The sequence below is a fragment of the Numenius arquata genome, chromosome 13 (assembly GCF_964106895.1).
Source record: "Numenius arquata chromosome 13, bNumArq3.hap1.1, whole genome shotgun sequence".
Taxonomy (NCBI): Eukaryota; Metazoa; Chordata; class Aves; order Charadriiformes; family Scolopacidae; genus Numenius; species Numenius arquata.
In genome coordinates, this window is record NC_133588.1 from 7,688,541 (window position 1) to 7,704,723 (window position 16,183).

Here is a 16,183-nt window from a genome sequence, read left to right on the forward strand (position 1 = left end):
AGTAACTGGCTCCAGAAATGTATTCCAGTTTTGAACCTTCTCCTTAGCTGTCTGAGAGATCAGCTTTTCTTTATCTTATGTGTCCAAAGGTCTCACTTTTATCAGCCCTAAAAGAGCTATGAACTGTTTTTATCCACTAATGAAGGACAGGCATGCCTCTAACAAATGCCTTCTTGTTGAGCAAGAGCTTTTCTTAATCACAGCAGGAAAAAACATCCCACCAAAAAACCCAAACTCACTCATCCCACCAAAAAACAAACCAGCCCCTTTTTTCTGTGCGTGCTGTAGTTGATGGCCTTTCTGGGAACACACACACCTCCCAGCAGCTGGTACATCCCCGTTCCTTACAGGAGGTGAGTATGGAGAAGAGTGAAGGGCAGAAAAGCTGAGACACTTGTGAATAATCGAGAGTAAGGACGACTCGCCTCATACACACAAGGTGTTTTGGAGCCAAGGTGCCACTCAGCACTTCCAGAGGTTTCTCACACATGCTGCCCTCCTGTGCGTTACAGAGCTTTCTGCCCGAGCTCTCCCCATCGGTCGCCCCGCGTTGCCCCCAGCTCTGCAGCCAAGCGGGCAGCGTCAGGGTCTGGTGCTGCTGCCACGTGGGGAGACCCCGAAAACCTGGGGTTGCCACAGGTTCCCCGAGACATTTCACATGGAAGCCCCAAGTAACCTAGCGACACTAGAATTGATAATGCATATGGTAAAAGGAGCCTGCCCAGGAAAACATGGGGAAATTTAAACAAAGCTTCTCCCCCCCTTTCCTGTAGTTCTATGAGCCAGGCTGGGTTGCTCAGCACTGGGATTAGAGCCTGGCGCTCCTGGCTTCTGGCCTGCCGAACATGTGGGTTTTGCATCACGGGCTGTGCTGTTACAGCCCAGCCTGGAGTTTTCCAGCCTGATTCTATCTATCTCCAGTGCATTAATGGGGCATTTCCTGATGGTTTGGTTTTTTTCTTTTTTGAGCTAAATAAATGCCTTACCAGGGATGCATTAAAGGTTGCAGACCCATGCGAGGAGGAAGAGCAGTAGCTGGAATGCTCACTTTGGAAAAATATCTGCAGGCTGGGGATTTTGTGGGTCCCATCCTCCTCCTGAAAGGCTCCCAAACATGATGTGTGGGGATCAGCTGCCAGAAGGGGTTCCTTGCTCAGCCCCTGCCTGAAGGTGTCAGGGCCCAAAGGGCACAGCACCGTGCAGCCATCCCCGCTGGATGCCAGCCCGACCCCGTGGTGCGCTGGTTCAGGAAATCAGACGGGCTGAAAAATGCTGCTTCTGCTCCCTCAAGCTGAAACTGGGCCCCAGGCACTTTTAAAAAAATGCAAGAGTTTTTTGGCGCTCAGTAGAGTGGTGCCTTTTCAGCTGGGTATGCAAGAGCCAGAGGACGGTCCCTGTGGCTGATAGGAGCAAGAACACCACTAGTGCACTGAACACACACAGCAGAACTTGAATGTTGGCATCAGACCTTCTGGAACTGCTGAGGATTCTCCAACAAAGAGAGAGGAAAAGAGAGTTAAGGGCCATGCAGAGAGGCAATCCTCTTCTGCTCTCCGAAGTTGGTAGGAAGGTGAGGAAGAGGATGGCATTGCTGTAGCAGCCAGTCACAGAGGTAGGAAGGTGAGGAAGAGGATGGCATTGCTGTAGCAGCCAGTCACAGAGGTAGGAAGGTGAGGAAGAGGATGGCATTGCTGTAGCAGCCAGTCACAGAAGCAGAAGGAAAGGTAATGGGGAGATTAGCTCTGTGAATAAACTGAAAAGAAAGGATCAAAGAGGTTCAGTGAAGCATGTCCCGAGGCGCAGCCAAGGCACGCCACCAGAGCATGGCAGTGACTCAGCTCTTCACAGGCACTGGGAGGCAGCCGGGCGAAGCCAGCCAGCTTCACAGTCAGACTCCTGCTCCCAGTTACTCAAACACTCAGTCTTTATCCAAGCAGGAGTTCTGGCTCTGCCACAGCCCGCGGCCTCTTCTGACTCGCTACTGATGCAAGGCAATTTCTCATGTTCCTCAGCCTGGGAATTTTGGTAAGCAGGAGGAACTGAGGAGCACAGATGGTCCCAACTACTGCTGAGCTTTAAAGCGATGCATCTCCAACAAAAAATTAAGGCTTCTGTTCCTGACTCTTTCTGCTCCAGGTCATGGATCTTTAAGAAAGGCGCTGGCAGGAAGATGTTACACTGCTGTCATTCCCATAGTGGACACACATATGGCAAAACAGCCCCAAGAAACCCGTGCCCAAGAATCAAGCACTGGAGATGCTCCCCAAAACACCTGGGGAGGAGCACTGCGCTCCAGGGAAGCACAGACTGCACACCGTGATGTAAAGCACTGGGGGGGCAACACACACCCAGGGTGGCTTTATGTTGCACGTCACAGGCAGGAGAACCCGCAGTGCTGGGCACGTGTATGGGAAGGAGCCTCTCCTGCCCTCGCACTTGTTCATAAAACCTCCAAACAACCACAGCAGTGGGTGCTGCGGTCCCGAGACGGCAGCTGGAGGAGATGAGGCGGGCATGGAGGAGGAGGTATCGACTACTGATGGACACCGAGAGATTCCCTTGAAGTTGGCATTTGACTTCATTTCCAGTAAGGCCCGGAAATGCAAATAAACCATAAGCAGGTTTTCTGTAAACCTCTTATGGAGAGGTTCACGGCCAAGAGCGTGTTACACAACCTCCTCAGTTTGCTGCTGTAGGAAGGGCAGAGAAAAAGGAGGAGGGGAGCCAGATACGAGGTTTTGCTTTAACAGAGCACTCTTATGCAGTGTCCTCTCTTGCACGGTCAAACCACCCTGGGGCAGAGCATCCACAGCCCGTGATCCTGCTGCCCGGCACTGATCCTGCTGCCCCACACAGCAAGGGAACACTGCGCCCTTGTTTGAGCTTTGTCTAGCCTCTCCTTTTTTTTGTCCTAAACACAATGTGTTTTGGTGAGAACCTTAGAAAAAAATGGATCTGAGGAAAGAAAAGCATTAACTCAAGGCCAGACAGGCCTCTTTTCCTCTACCAGATAGCAACAAGAAAAAAAAAAAAGTCAAATGTGTTTTTTATCAAGAGTTACACATAAGGCAAAACCAGACCTTTAGTTGTTTCATATAAAAGGGTGTTCCAGAGACACCAGAGGGAAAAGTAAGCGTGACACTGAGGCCTCTCCAGGGATTTGTCCCCCCTCCCGCCGAAGCCCACAGGAAGCATGTGCCCTAACGCATCACACCCCCACGCAGCCACGTCCCCTACCACACGTCACACCCCCCACGCGGGACCCCTTACAGAGGGGAGGCAGCAGGGGTGAGCGTGTGTGCTGGGGGAACCCCTCGGCAGCCAGCCTGAGCCGCACATCTCCGTGTGCGGGACGCTGCTCTGCGCGCTGCCGGAGCTGCGGAACGAGCCCTGTGCCCGGGAGGGCGCACAGGAGAGCAGTGCCCCCCTCACAGCCCTCCTCAAATGGCTGGAACATCTTAGATACCATGGTGCGAGGCGGCAAACCAAACCCACAAACCAGAGCCACCAGCACCCAGGTCACAGCTACCTGGTTTCATTCCAAGTCTCTGACCTGATGAGTTTTCGCTCAGCAACAAAGTTTCAGGCAAACGAAACCGAGACTCTGGCTCCTTCCAAAAAATGGCCTTGAGCACACTTGTTTACCGACCAGCCCAGCAAGGTTTCACTGTACGTGGCTTTCTTATTCCAAAGGTCTTCTGTACGCTCCTGTAAGACGCCTTTGCACGCCCTTTACATCCCAGCCCCAGTACCACAGCGAGCACACCGGTCCAGCCTCTATGGCGGGGGGGCCACAGGAGCGGGGAGCTGCCCGAGCATCTTCCCCACATGCAGCTCCAGTGGTGGGAGGGAGCCTCACACCAGTTGCAGGGGTGTCTCCTCTCCGAGGAGAGGCTGTTTTTCACTGGCTTGGCAGGACCCAGCTGATGTTACTGAACCAGCAGAGCAGAGGGAGGAGAGACGCTGAGCATTAACCCTGCAAGGGCCTCTGCAGCAGAGCTTTCTGCCACGCTTCATGCAGGGGAGACACCTTACCCCCCCCCCCCAAAACCTCAAGAGAGACAGGCTGGTGTCAGTCACACCCGGCCCGTGGTGGGGTGAGGACTTGTCCTGCTGAGCATCGGGCTGCGGCCACATTTGATGGTTCCCCTGGTGCCAGGCTGGAGGCAGACGCAGCCCCCGCAGCCCAGCAGCCGGAGCAGCCCCAGCATCGGTGCTGGGCCCCAGCAGGCGCTTGGGACCTCACATGCTGCAGCCATCTGTTCGCCAGGAAACAGCCCTAACGAGGAGAAGTTCTACAAAATCCACTGGTGGAGGAGAGCTACCAGCGTTAACCAGGGGAGGATGACAAAGGGAGACCGTCGCATTTGGCTATTTCAAGACTTCAGCAGTCCCAGTGCTGCCCCTGTAACACAGCAGTTAGAGGCGTGTTGCCTTCGTAAAACCGTAATGCAGCTGGTGCAGCCCCCGAGCAAGCGCAGCCCCTCACGGCCCCTCCTGGAGCCCAAAGACAGCCCTTTCTGGAGCAGCAGTGCTGCAAACACCCTGCAATCGCTAAGAAACCATCACCCCCACCAGCTGACATTCTCATCCTCTCCTCAGGGACATGCAATAGCCAAAGCCCAGCACATGGCAGTGTCACAGAAGGGACTCTAAAGGATACATTTGTTGGTTTAGACCTTACAAGTCAGAGACAGACTGGTAAAAACAGGGTTACTCCTCCACGCAGCTTCCCCCGTTTCAGCACCCTCACCACTCAGGAGAATCATCTAGGCAATCCATGAAGCAAGGTGGGGGGAGCCTCCAGTATTGCAGCCCCTTTTCCCCTTGGGAGCTGGGGGAAGGGTCCTATGCTGGAAGCAGGCAGAGGAGCTGGTCAGAGCAACACAGCTCCCCAGACACAAGCTTTCACAGGCAGCTCCAGAACCACATGTGGTGTTAGCAGCTGCTGGGAGCACAGCAGGCTCATCCAGCTCTGCCTCCCACCCTGCAACGCTTGAACTTTCTCCTCCCTGCCCATCCTCCCCCACCAGAATTTGTCTCCTGTGTTTCGCAGGCTGAGTTTTCCTGGGGCCAGCTCGCCCAGCTACGTGGGATGCTGGAGCCGCGGCGCGGGACATGCCGGAGCTGCCCCATGCACAGCGGGCAGGGCATCCCTACCTGGGCATCTCCCAGCTGAACTAGCCCTGCACAGCAGGACCCCTGTGAGCTGGGGGTGGGCTGGCTGCAGGTTCGGGAAGAACAGCAAGACAGGAGAAGAGAAGGAGCTTTTTTTATATATATATATATAAATTTTAAATTAGTTCTGTGAGAGCACTTAAACAGGCAAAAAGAAAATGTGAAGAACTTTTCAATCAGCATATGACCCATGCAATCTCTCTCTGTAAAACAACAACTGCAAAACAAAGCAATAGCATGACCGTATCTTAATGCAACTTCCACTGTACGTGGGTGTGAATAAAAGCTTTCCTTCCTTTGGTTTCTGGTGGCATGGAGACTTTTTCTGCTTGGTGCAAGCAATGAAGATACTTGGTTTAATTTTTAAGCTGATACTGTAATTTGAAGAATACGAAATAATGGATTGCAGCTGACGGAGTGAGGGAGGTTAGGGTTTCCCACCTCCGATTGATCACTGGTTTGTACATGGGAAAGCATTCAGGGAGGAAGGCTGCACTCCTGAGCAGGATAAGAGGCACAAAAGCAAATGGGCAGCTCTTCCCCAATCACAGGAAAACCCTTTTGTACAATACCAAGTGTGCCACACTATTCAGAACACTATAGCTTTGGCAGCACATACGTTGTATTTTACTTCCAGTAGCACGTATGTTGGCACAACACTGCAGAAATCCTGTGCTGCATGTGTTTGGGGTAACATATGAACGCAGTCTTGATAAACCAGAGCCAGAGCTCACCTGCCCCAGAATCACGAGGCACCTGTATGGAGCGATACTGCCACTAGTTTAGTCTCTTGTCAGCCCGCGGTGAGAAACTTCTCGAGGCAGTGGTTGATTCTGGATTGGTTTGTTTAATAGTCCTCACTGCCACCAACCTGCCTAATCGCTTTCTGAACACATTTTTGTTTTGGCACCTAGAGCATCCTGTGCTAATTAACCCCACAATTCCCTGTTCCACTGTGTGAACAAGCACTTCCCTTCATATCCGCCAGGTCAGTGGGTGCACCCTGCCTTCTGTGCCCTGGTATTGTTCCTCCTGCTCATAGCCATGGCCAAATCTCTCCACTTCAGTGTCTTTTCCAGGTTGAACAGTTTTAAACTAGCCCATCTCTCTTTATACAGATGCCCTCCCATACCGTGGCATCCTTCTCTGTATCCTTCCTAGCTTTACAATGTCCTTTTTGACCCAAAAAGGACTAACCAGAGTGGATTGAGCAGACTGCAGACTATTCAACATGTGGCTGTGACCTGAATTTGTTCAGCAACATAACAATGTCTACTCACTTCTTTGTTTCCTTCTCCGTCTGTCTTAACCTTCTCGTTGCCTTCTGACCTGCTGCTGAGCACCGAGCTTGTGTTGTCGGAAACCTGTCCACAGTGACCTCAAGCTCTTTCCTGAGAGAAAATAGGTCACAGAGCCCAGCACTGTGACCATATGATCAGGGTTATCTTTCGTCTAGGGGCACTTACCGGTACTAACCAGCACCGACCGTTCCGAGCGCTGGCTCGGGTGGATGCCAGCAGCTGATGGCAGGCGCCGCAGTGCTGCGGGCAGGGGGCTTTGCTGCCCAGAAAGGCTTTCTGAAACCTCGCAGCTGAAGCAGAGCATCCTCTCTATTCCTTGACACATCAGCACAGCGCATGCACGTGGTGTGACCTTGTTTTCCTTTGTGACCAGCACACGCCAGTGCGATACTGTAAGTACAACACGGCGCCAGCAGCACAGAAACGGGGGCTCTTCGGTTCAGCACAGCAGTGCCCGGGTTCAGCTCCACGGCACTAGGACTGCGTCCTCTGGGCAGGGTTAGGAGATGGTGGATGGAAACTGAGGCGCTGCAAAACACTGGAGCCACTTCCACAGAATCATAGAATTGTCTAGGTTGGAAGGGACCTTCAAGATCATCAAGTCCAACTGTTAACTCAACTCTGATAAAAACCATCACTAAACCACGTCACTAAGTACTGTGTCAACCCATCTTTTAAATATAATACCTCCAGGGGTGGTACCTCAACCACTTCCCTGGGCAGCCCATTCCAAGGTTTAATAACCCTTTCAGTGTAAAAGTTTTTCCTAATATCCATCCTAAATCTCCCCTGGTGCAGCTTGAGGCCATTTCCTCTTGTCCCGTCGCCTGTGACTTGGGAGAAGAGACCGTCCCCCACCTCTCTACACCCTCCTTTCAGGGAGTTGTAGAGAGCAATAAGGTCTCCCCTCAGCCTCCTTTTCTCCAGGCTGAACGACCCCAGCTCCCTCAGCCTCTCCTCATAAGACTTGATCTCCAGACCCCTCACCAGCTCCGTTGCCCTTCTCTGGACCTGCTCCAGCACCTCAATGTCTTTTTTGTGGTAAGGGGCCCAAAACTGGACACAGCCCTCGAGGTGGGGCCTCACCAGTGCCGAGTACAGGGGGACGATCACCTCCCGAGCCCTACTCACCATGCTGTTCCTGATACAGGCCAGGATGCCGTTGGCCTTCTTGGCCACCTGGGCACACTGCTGGCTCACGTTCAGCTGACAGTTGACCAACACCCCCAGGTCCTTTTCCACCAAGCAGCTCTCCAGCCACTCCTCCCCAAGCCTGTAGCGCTGCATGGGGTTGGTGTGACCAAAGTGCACTTTGTTAGACACTTGGCATTGTGCTGCTTTGCATGAATGTTTGAGGTTCCCAAAGACGCACCAAGTCTAACCGAAAGACATGGGGCAGCTTTGAAGCTGGCTCAGTTGTTGGGGTGTAAGCAGTTGGTTAATTTATTTCCTTATTGCTATTGGAAGACACCATCCAATTTTGGTTTATTGCATAACAATACAGTACAGTTAAATTATTCGCAGTAGAAATCCATACCTTTGTCGCAAGGCTGCGTGGCAGCTTAATTAGTTAGTATCAGCAGAGCACTTTGAAGAGGTAAAGCACTACAAGAGTGCTCCTTATTATCCTCATTGCTACTTATCATTAGCGGCACAACGTGAAGGCTAATCTTCGTCCTATACTCACAGGGGATGTGCTGCCGCCACTGTGAGCAGCCCCGGTCCCACGGGGCCGGCTGGGGACATGAAAGCCCGAAATTAGGATTAGACTCAGCGGCAGCACAGGCTCCTGCAGAGTTAAACTTCAGAGACGGCAGAAAGCCTCAAGTATGCAGGCGGCTGCCAGGCGATGGGAGGCTGTTTGCTGTGGTTATGGAACAAATATTTTTATACACTGATTCCTGAAGAGAATGGCTGGGAAAAAAGCAAGCAAGCCCCTTTTATGGAAACCAACAAAATCAGATCCAAGAGCCTGCCTCGCCAGCACCCTATTTAGCATTTTATTACTGACTTTGTTCCTGCATAAGAAATTAATAAACTGCAGTTTGGCCAAAAGTCTGCTGCGTGAACTTTAGCTGGCGGGCAGGCACGGAGCAGGCAGCTGATTCCTACTGATACTCCAGCAAGTCTTCCGCTTTAAACACGGTATTTGCTAAACCATTTTGCCCTGTCCCCCGTTTTCTTGAGGAATGTGAAGTATTTGTTCTTGTACTCCATCTCTCCCAAGCCCAGCTGTCGCATCTCTTTTATCCTTTGCTGCTCTAAAGGGAGCAAGTCTTTAGGATTTTGGGAAATCTGGTTATGTAGGGCTTAAAATTAACCTGGAAGGGCAAGGTAGAGAAGTTAAAGGCCCCCCTCGTTTTGGCCTGAAAGAATAGGATTCTTAGAGCCAGAGAGGTTTGAGTAAACTGCAGATGGCAGTTAACGCCCAGAGCTGCCCTGGCCTGCCTTTCCTCTCGCAGAAAGCTGCCATTTCTATCAAACAGAATTGCCTGCCAGGGAGAGGGCAGAAAACTATCCCTTGGCACAGTTAGCTGGGCGAGAACCAAAAATCGCATTGGAAATGCATACAAATATAAAGAGAATCTGCTTACCTACAATTCTGCCTCCAGGATAGGCTTTACCCACTGGCTCACACGCTTCAGCAGGAGATGGGGATCTCCTCCAGCTCCAAGGGAATGCCGGTGCCAGGGGAGGTGTGGTCAGGGCTACACACACCCCTGCCCCAGCTCCATCATCTCTCTCATCGGGAACCCTCCTGTCTCTGTCAAGTGTTCGGGGGCTGATTCTGACCCAGCTGGGTGATTCTCCAATTAATTTGTTATAACGTCTCAGCACATGAAGCCGGTCAGGGAGCTGCAGCGAGGTGAGGTAAAATAAGACCATCAAAGTTTTTGCCTTTTTAGATCAGTTTTGACCCCAAATTACATAGATTATTCATCATATCTTATTGACTGATACAGAAATAACAAACCTTTCATGCTGTCTTCAGATGACACGTACAAGGGTATATCTGAGAGTGCTCTACTCCAAAGCAGCGTGCCGAGCACAGGAAAGATTTAATTTCACCCTAAATCACTCCTGCCCACTGAGGCTGAGCAGGAAATAAGGAATACAAAACATTTGCATCCTGTTAGATGCTCCTGTGCGGGGTATAATTAGTTAAGGTCAAACACCAGTGTAAATCTTTCATCCCCTGGCAACAAAGCAAGTAGCTACATTTCACAACCTAGCAGTTTCCTCTTCAGCCCCATCGCTGTGAGCCCCTACTAACATTTATTACATTCCTCCTCCTTCCATGCTCATGTCCTGACTGCAGGATGGCAGAGTGGTTAGCTGCATAATAGCGCTATTTCATTCTTGTAACACACCATTTCCTATGGATAGATTGCAAAGTGTTTAACAAAAAAAAAAATCACGCATTCAGGAATGAGATGGGGCTCAAGGTCACCCAGAAAACAAGTGGAAGAGCCAGAGAAGGTGTCTCTCGCTACAGGAGGGACATTGAGGTGCTGCAGAGTGTTCAGAAAAGGGCAATGGAGCTGGTGAGGGGTCTGGAGCACAAGTCTTATGAGAAACGGCTGAGGGGGCTGGGGTTGTTCAGCCTGGAGGAAAGGAGGCTGAGGGGAGACCTCGCTCTCCACAACTCCCTGCAGGGAGGGTGTAGAGAGGTGGGGGTCGGTCTCTTCTCCCAAGTCACAGGTGACGGGACAAGAGGAAACGGGCTCAAGCTGCACCAGGGGAAGTTTATGTTGGATACTGGGGAAAATTTCTTCCCTGAAAGGGTTATCAAGCATCGGAACAGGCTGCCCAGGGAAGTAGTTGAGTTGCCATCCCTGGAGGTATTTAAAAGACAGCTAGACATGGTGCTTAGGGACATGGTTTAGAGGACTGACCTCTGCAGTGCGAGGTCAACAGTTGGACTTGGTGATCTTAAAGCCCTCTTCCAACCAAAATGATTCTGTTTCTCTTCCAAGGCCCAGCAAAATGGGCTTTCCACCACCCCACGCTGCTGTACCTGCTGACAGCTGAAGCATTGTCTTTGTTGCAAGATCAGCAGTGACACTAGATGAAACCACAACATTTTGAGGCAATTGCAAAGGTACAGATGTTCAAACGCAATGTCTTTATTGAATGTTGAAAGCCATAATGTTCACGTTTGCCTAAATCCTTCCTGCTGAACAGTCATCCAAAGAAATGAATGCCCTCATTTTTGCAGACTTCAGAATAATTTTATATATTTACCTCTTAGGCTGTTCTGGAATTCATAAATCACACTTAATGAGAAGTATTAGCACACACTCACTGCAATTACATGATGAATGTTTGATTTCTGGCTTACAGCCCGAAAAATACATAGATTTCTGTGATCTCTAGAAAGGTAAAGATGAAACCTCATGTTTTAATTAGGGGCTAATAGCCTTAGTTCACTCCAATGCAAAGGCTTTTGGTTTTTTAAAAGCTTTCCAACCCCACTGAAAGTCTGCTATTCAATTAGTCTGGAGTTATACATCAGCTGGCCAAGCAATGACAGCCTTTCTAAGAAGCTAGTGCTCTCTTCACAAGAGATTTAACTCTGGGGAAAAGAAAATGCATTACTTTTACACCCTCTGGTTGCACCAGTGCTGCTAAACTGCTGGTGGAGACTGAGCTCAGCAGGTCCCACCACTGCAGCTATTCAGTGATTAAACCCCTCAGCCTGCCTGTGTTTCACTAGTGAGCACCACTGGAGCTGCCGCAATGCCGTGAGGAAAAATGGGGGAAAAAAATGAATTCCACTTGAATCTGCATAGTTTTTAACAGAAATATTAAGACTGGTATAAATGCTGTATGGCGCGCAACGTGTGTGTGTGAAAGCACCAGATCAACGAAACAACATGGACATGAGGGATGCCATTTCAGCCAGCAGAGGAAGGTGCTGCTGCTGTGGAGCCCCCGAGTCCCCACGCTGGTGAGACCACAGCACAGGCGGCTCCTGAGCGGGAGACCCTGCACTGACAGCAGAGCAGTGGCGGAGGTTGCAGCAAATCCCATATGCTAATCCTCCTTCTGGCAGCCCAACAGGCTAACAGGAAGACAACAGCAGTAGGATAGAAAAGATACCCTAAAGGATATAAAGGATTTGTCCAAAAACTTAGTTCATCACTGACAATCAAGAAGAGCCCAGAAGATGACGAGCGGATTTGACTCATCCTCCACATTATGCACAAGCAACCCCGGGCAGACCATCTGAGCAGGTACGCCCCCAGAGTACGGCTGCGTAAAATCCATTTGCTTAACGACTTTGAATAATACAATCCCTTTCCCCCTCCCTAAGACCTTTCAGTGAGTTTTGTAACACAAACTTCCTATAAACCAGCCCAAAGTAAGAAAAGGCATGCTAACATGCTAACCACCAGCGGGTCGCCATCACCAAAGAGGTGTCACCTGAAAGAAATCTAGACACCCTGGGTCTCCGTAGCTTTATGCTGCGTGTGCTAAACAGGATTTCGCCTCAAAAGAGCAGCTATCCTGGCCCACCAGAGTCCTTTGCACCACAAGCTTTCTTCCCTGGTGAAGTGCTGTAGGTGACTGCAGCCATCCCACCCCAGCCATGCCCATGCACTGAAGAACATTATGGCAGGAGCTATAAATCATGAAGAAGAAGAGGAGAAAGCAGTTCTGCCAGGGCACGGTGGCCTGTAATTGGGCTACAGTGGACAGTACACGCCGTACCGCTGGAATCATCTCAAACGATATGGTGAGAAATAAAATAATAACAATGGAAATGTTGGTAAGTATCACAACCCCACTGTTGCTGTCAGCCTGCAGTCATCTCCTCGCGCAGCCCTCCATCACTAGTTGGGTGTCGTCATCACCACCTCGTACAAAAGCAGCTGAAGGGGGATGCTGGGTGACCGCCCCAAGTCATCCAGCAAACCACTGCTGCAGGAGATCGATGGGCTTCCTTAAACAAACCGTCCTTAGTCACAGGGACCCCTCCACAGGCGGTTGCACAGCACCCCCTCCAGCCAGCAGCTGCCTTCTTCAAGAGATGGAGACTGTCTCCTTTGGGATTGATCTTCCCCAGCAAATCCCTCCATCGGGGCGGGCGTGCAGCCCTGGAAGGAGAGGGGTTGTCCTTAGAAAAACTGCCCACGTAATGCTAATCTGTGTTGCTTTTCATACCAGCGTAAGAGGTGAGGGCTGATGTGACAAAGACGCCACAAACAGGCTGAGCCACCGGACCCTCCTTCCTGGGGGCACATACTTACCCTGCAGGACCTCAGCTCTGAGGCTCAAGGCAGCTCTCTTGCCTGACCACCTTCTGGGCAGGCTGCTGCTGCTGGCAAGGTTCTCACTGCCTGCTGTAAACTCGACGTCGGTGAGTTAACGGGATCTCAGGGCTGTTGTGCTCTGGAGTCAGTGGGTCAATACAGGGAACCCTCTTCCACGGCAGAAGGATCTCACCAAAACCCTGTAAAACCTCCAGCTAATGAGAACGATGGCAACTAATTCAGCAGTATCATGGGCACTGTGGTGTGCCACCATGGTGCACCACTCCAGCACTCTCTTCCCCACCCTTAGTTCAAGGCCTCTCTTCCAGTTCTCATGCTCCTCCGGAGGACTAAGCCCGGGAGCCTCCGCGATGCCTTTGGGAACAGGACCTTTAGGAAGCCTGAGCTGTAACTAGCAAAAGACAGAATTTTCACAGCCAAATACTCCCCGGTGCTGCAGCAAGCAGCAGTTACTCATGGGTCAGCCGTACGCAAGGGGGGACACCGCTCCCAAGGTTGCTCAGACCCAGAGCTGCTGCAGGTATGGACTTGAAGGTGATAAAACTGCACAAAGAAACGCAGCCCCCCGAGAAACACGCAATTACTCTTTACTGGCTCTTGCCAACTCGACTGTGGGCAATCGGTCTTTGCAAACGGGCTGCTGCCCAGCTCACCAAATCCACTTCTCCTTCAGTAATCAAGAGGGTGAAACCGCCCTCCTCTGCCTGATTGTGTATTTTCTCCCTATAATTAAGTGTGATACGCAGCTGCGGTAAACATTTGTGCAGTCATAGCTCACATGTGATAATCACCAAAAAAACCCCACTTCTGAAGGGAACGTATATGAATTCTATTCTGGTCTGTAGCCGGCATGGTATTTGTAATCTAATACAAATTAATTAAAGCAAGGAATTTAACAGAGTAAGAGCAAAAAAAGATGTTAACCCTATTTTTTATGGAAAAAGATAACTGTGTTATCCATATACTGAGGCAGCCTCCATAGACTGCATTTAAGAAATAAGCTAATTGCCACTAGATGGCACATCTCAATTACTAATCTACGTTTGAATTCAGGATTTATCTTTTAAAAAAAAAAAAAAAAAAAAAGGTTATTCCCTCCCTTTGCTAACATAACACTTTATAATCATGCTTGCTTTCTATTTTGAAACCAGACAGCTTAAAAAAAAAAAAAAAACCCACATAGGAAAAAACCCAAATTTTTAACTAAAAATACACCATCTGCCAGTGAAAACCTAGCTTGATTCCGTCACATCTACAACCACACCAGGTTAATAACCAGCATCACAGATGGTTTCTTTATATAAATATGTACATCTCCCCATAGTGACTCTTTCAGCTGCTTCCCGAAAGCGCTGGCACTGCGTTACCTCGTTTCCTAGGCGATAGCTGTGCCTGACACCCAGCCGGGACGTTATGCAGCTGGAATGGATTTCAGAAGATGCCATCCCCTGCTCGTGGCCGTTTCCAATACCAACAAGGGACGCAGCGGTGGACAGCCATGTCTCTTCCCAGGAACAGCAACAGATGGATATTAATACTTCTGGTGCAGCTGGTCCTTTCCTCAGACGATCAAATCTGCTGAAGAGTTCTTTTAACTTGCCCAAATCCCTGCATAAGGCTACATACCAAATATCACTGTGACCTCGATGTGGTAGCATAGGGCTGTAATCAGAGCAATAAGGGTAGAATTGGATCTTTCTGCAGCACTCAACACTATGAATTGTCATAAACGACTAAAATACAATACAAACAACCAAACCATGCTCATTCACCCTCAAGAGCTACATATTACGGTCTCCGCAATCAGAAGCGGTTATTTCCTAGTTCTCGTATGTCCAAACTCACTTCAGATCAACACTTCAGCTGGGTTCTGTTCTTCTATTAGCAGCAGTGAAATGTGTTTCAGAGCAAACTGCAAACCTATTGCTACCGCTTTGAAAACAGGTACTTGCCACCTTCCAAGAAGTTCAACAAGCATCACACCTATTAAATAATGATACAGAGAACAAACAAAATTCAATCAATTTCTTCCTGGTCATCTGAAAACCTATGGAAGTTACATTTATATTTATTATAATGACTAATAGCATGCTACTCTGAGGCACGGAGTATAAAGCTTCTTAGGAGCTCAGCGGCAGTGGGGCTTAACAGAAGCTAGACTGGTCCATACAGAACTCGGAACTACTTAGACCCAATTTCTGTTGGTATCCATACGACACATGCTCCCCTTGTATCGCAGTGAAGGCTAAAAGATCACAGTTCTAACAGGTTTATAATTTCTAAGGGTATAATAAAAAGCATTTGAAAGAGTAGCCCAAGAAACAGAGTAACATATGAGAGCACAGGACAGGATTCGGGTAATTTAAGCTCCATTCATGTCTATTACACTGATACAAGTGATAAAAATCAATTCATTACCTGCATTTGGACCCAGATTTATGAATACCTGTAAAATGGGAGTCATGATACTGATGTCTCAAACCACTCTGAAACCTGTCATGATCTGTTTAAATACTGGATACTATTATAAATTAACTGAAACCAACATCTTTAATACGGTCTGCTTTGCAATCAGACGTCAACTTCCTTGAACAGCTCGATCCTACTCTATCATCCAATCGTCTGCTGCTGTTAGCAGTGTGGCACTTTGGAAAGAGTGAATTTCATTTGTGAAATAACCAGAAAAATTGCAAATAAAAGTAACTGCATTCATAAAAATAGTATTTTTAAATGGATACAGACAGTACAGAAAATCTTTAAAAGCCAGTTTCAGGGTGTGTAATCTGTCAATGAAACTGAAAAAACACTGGTTTCAGGCTTGGCATTATGAAATTCTGTCAGGGTAAGAAGCACCCACTTGACATTCACTTCCGTTCTTCTTTCACATCACTGAAAAGAGTATTTTCAAATGATGAGAAGAACAATCACTGTCCTGCACTCGAGGCGGGAAAGTACACTGAATTTACTAATGGCAAATAGTACCTGCAGAAGTAAATTAATCAAATGTATACAATAGCAACTTCTGAGTTTAAAGCTTCACCATTCAAAACTCAACTTCTAGAAACCTCACCACACGCAGAGGTGTATCTTTATTTTAGGAGAAAAATGAAATTATCAGAGCAGTTTCACTTGTTTTTACATATAAAAGGTGGCACAGCTGCACATTTTTTTACTTATGAACTTGTCTTGTAAGTGCCTTGCAACAAATGGTGAGCAACTGGCTGGGACGTTCAGCAACACTGCATTTGGAGCTCGCTGCGTTAACTGCAGCCAACACGTCACCCCACCTCACCCCACCACCACCACCACCACCGTCGCAACTGCTGGCTGCCCAGCCCAAGGCTGGCTTCCTCCTCAAATTTCAGTACACAGTTCTTAAAGAGTGCATTTACTTTAAAGCAAAACGCAGGCCACTATGATGCATCT

The 16,183-nt window shown here is 49.2% G+C and overlaps 1 long non-coding RNA gene across 1 annotated transcript in view; it reads right to left on the bottom strand.

The window, feature by feature from the left end:
• The window catches only part of LOC141471456 (uncharacterized), a 65,059-nt gene extending 55,930 nt beyond the window's left edge, over window positions 1-9,129 (bottom strand). The window contains exon 1 of the long non-coding RNA XR_012463521.1: window positions 9,074-9,129. This is a non-coding gene — a long non-coding RNA (uncharacterized lncRNA). The remainder of the gene's footprint in view (window positions 1-9,073) is intronic.
• Window positions 9,130-16,183: the final 7,054 nt, after the last annotated feature.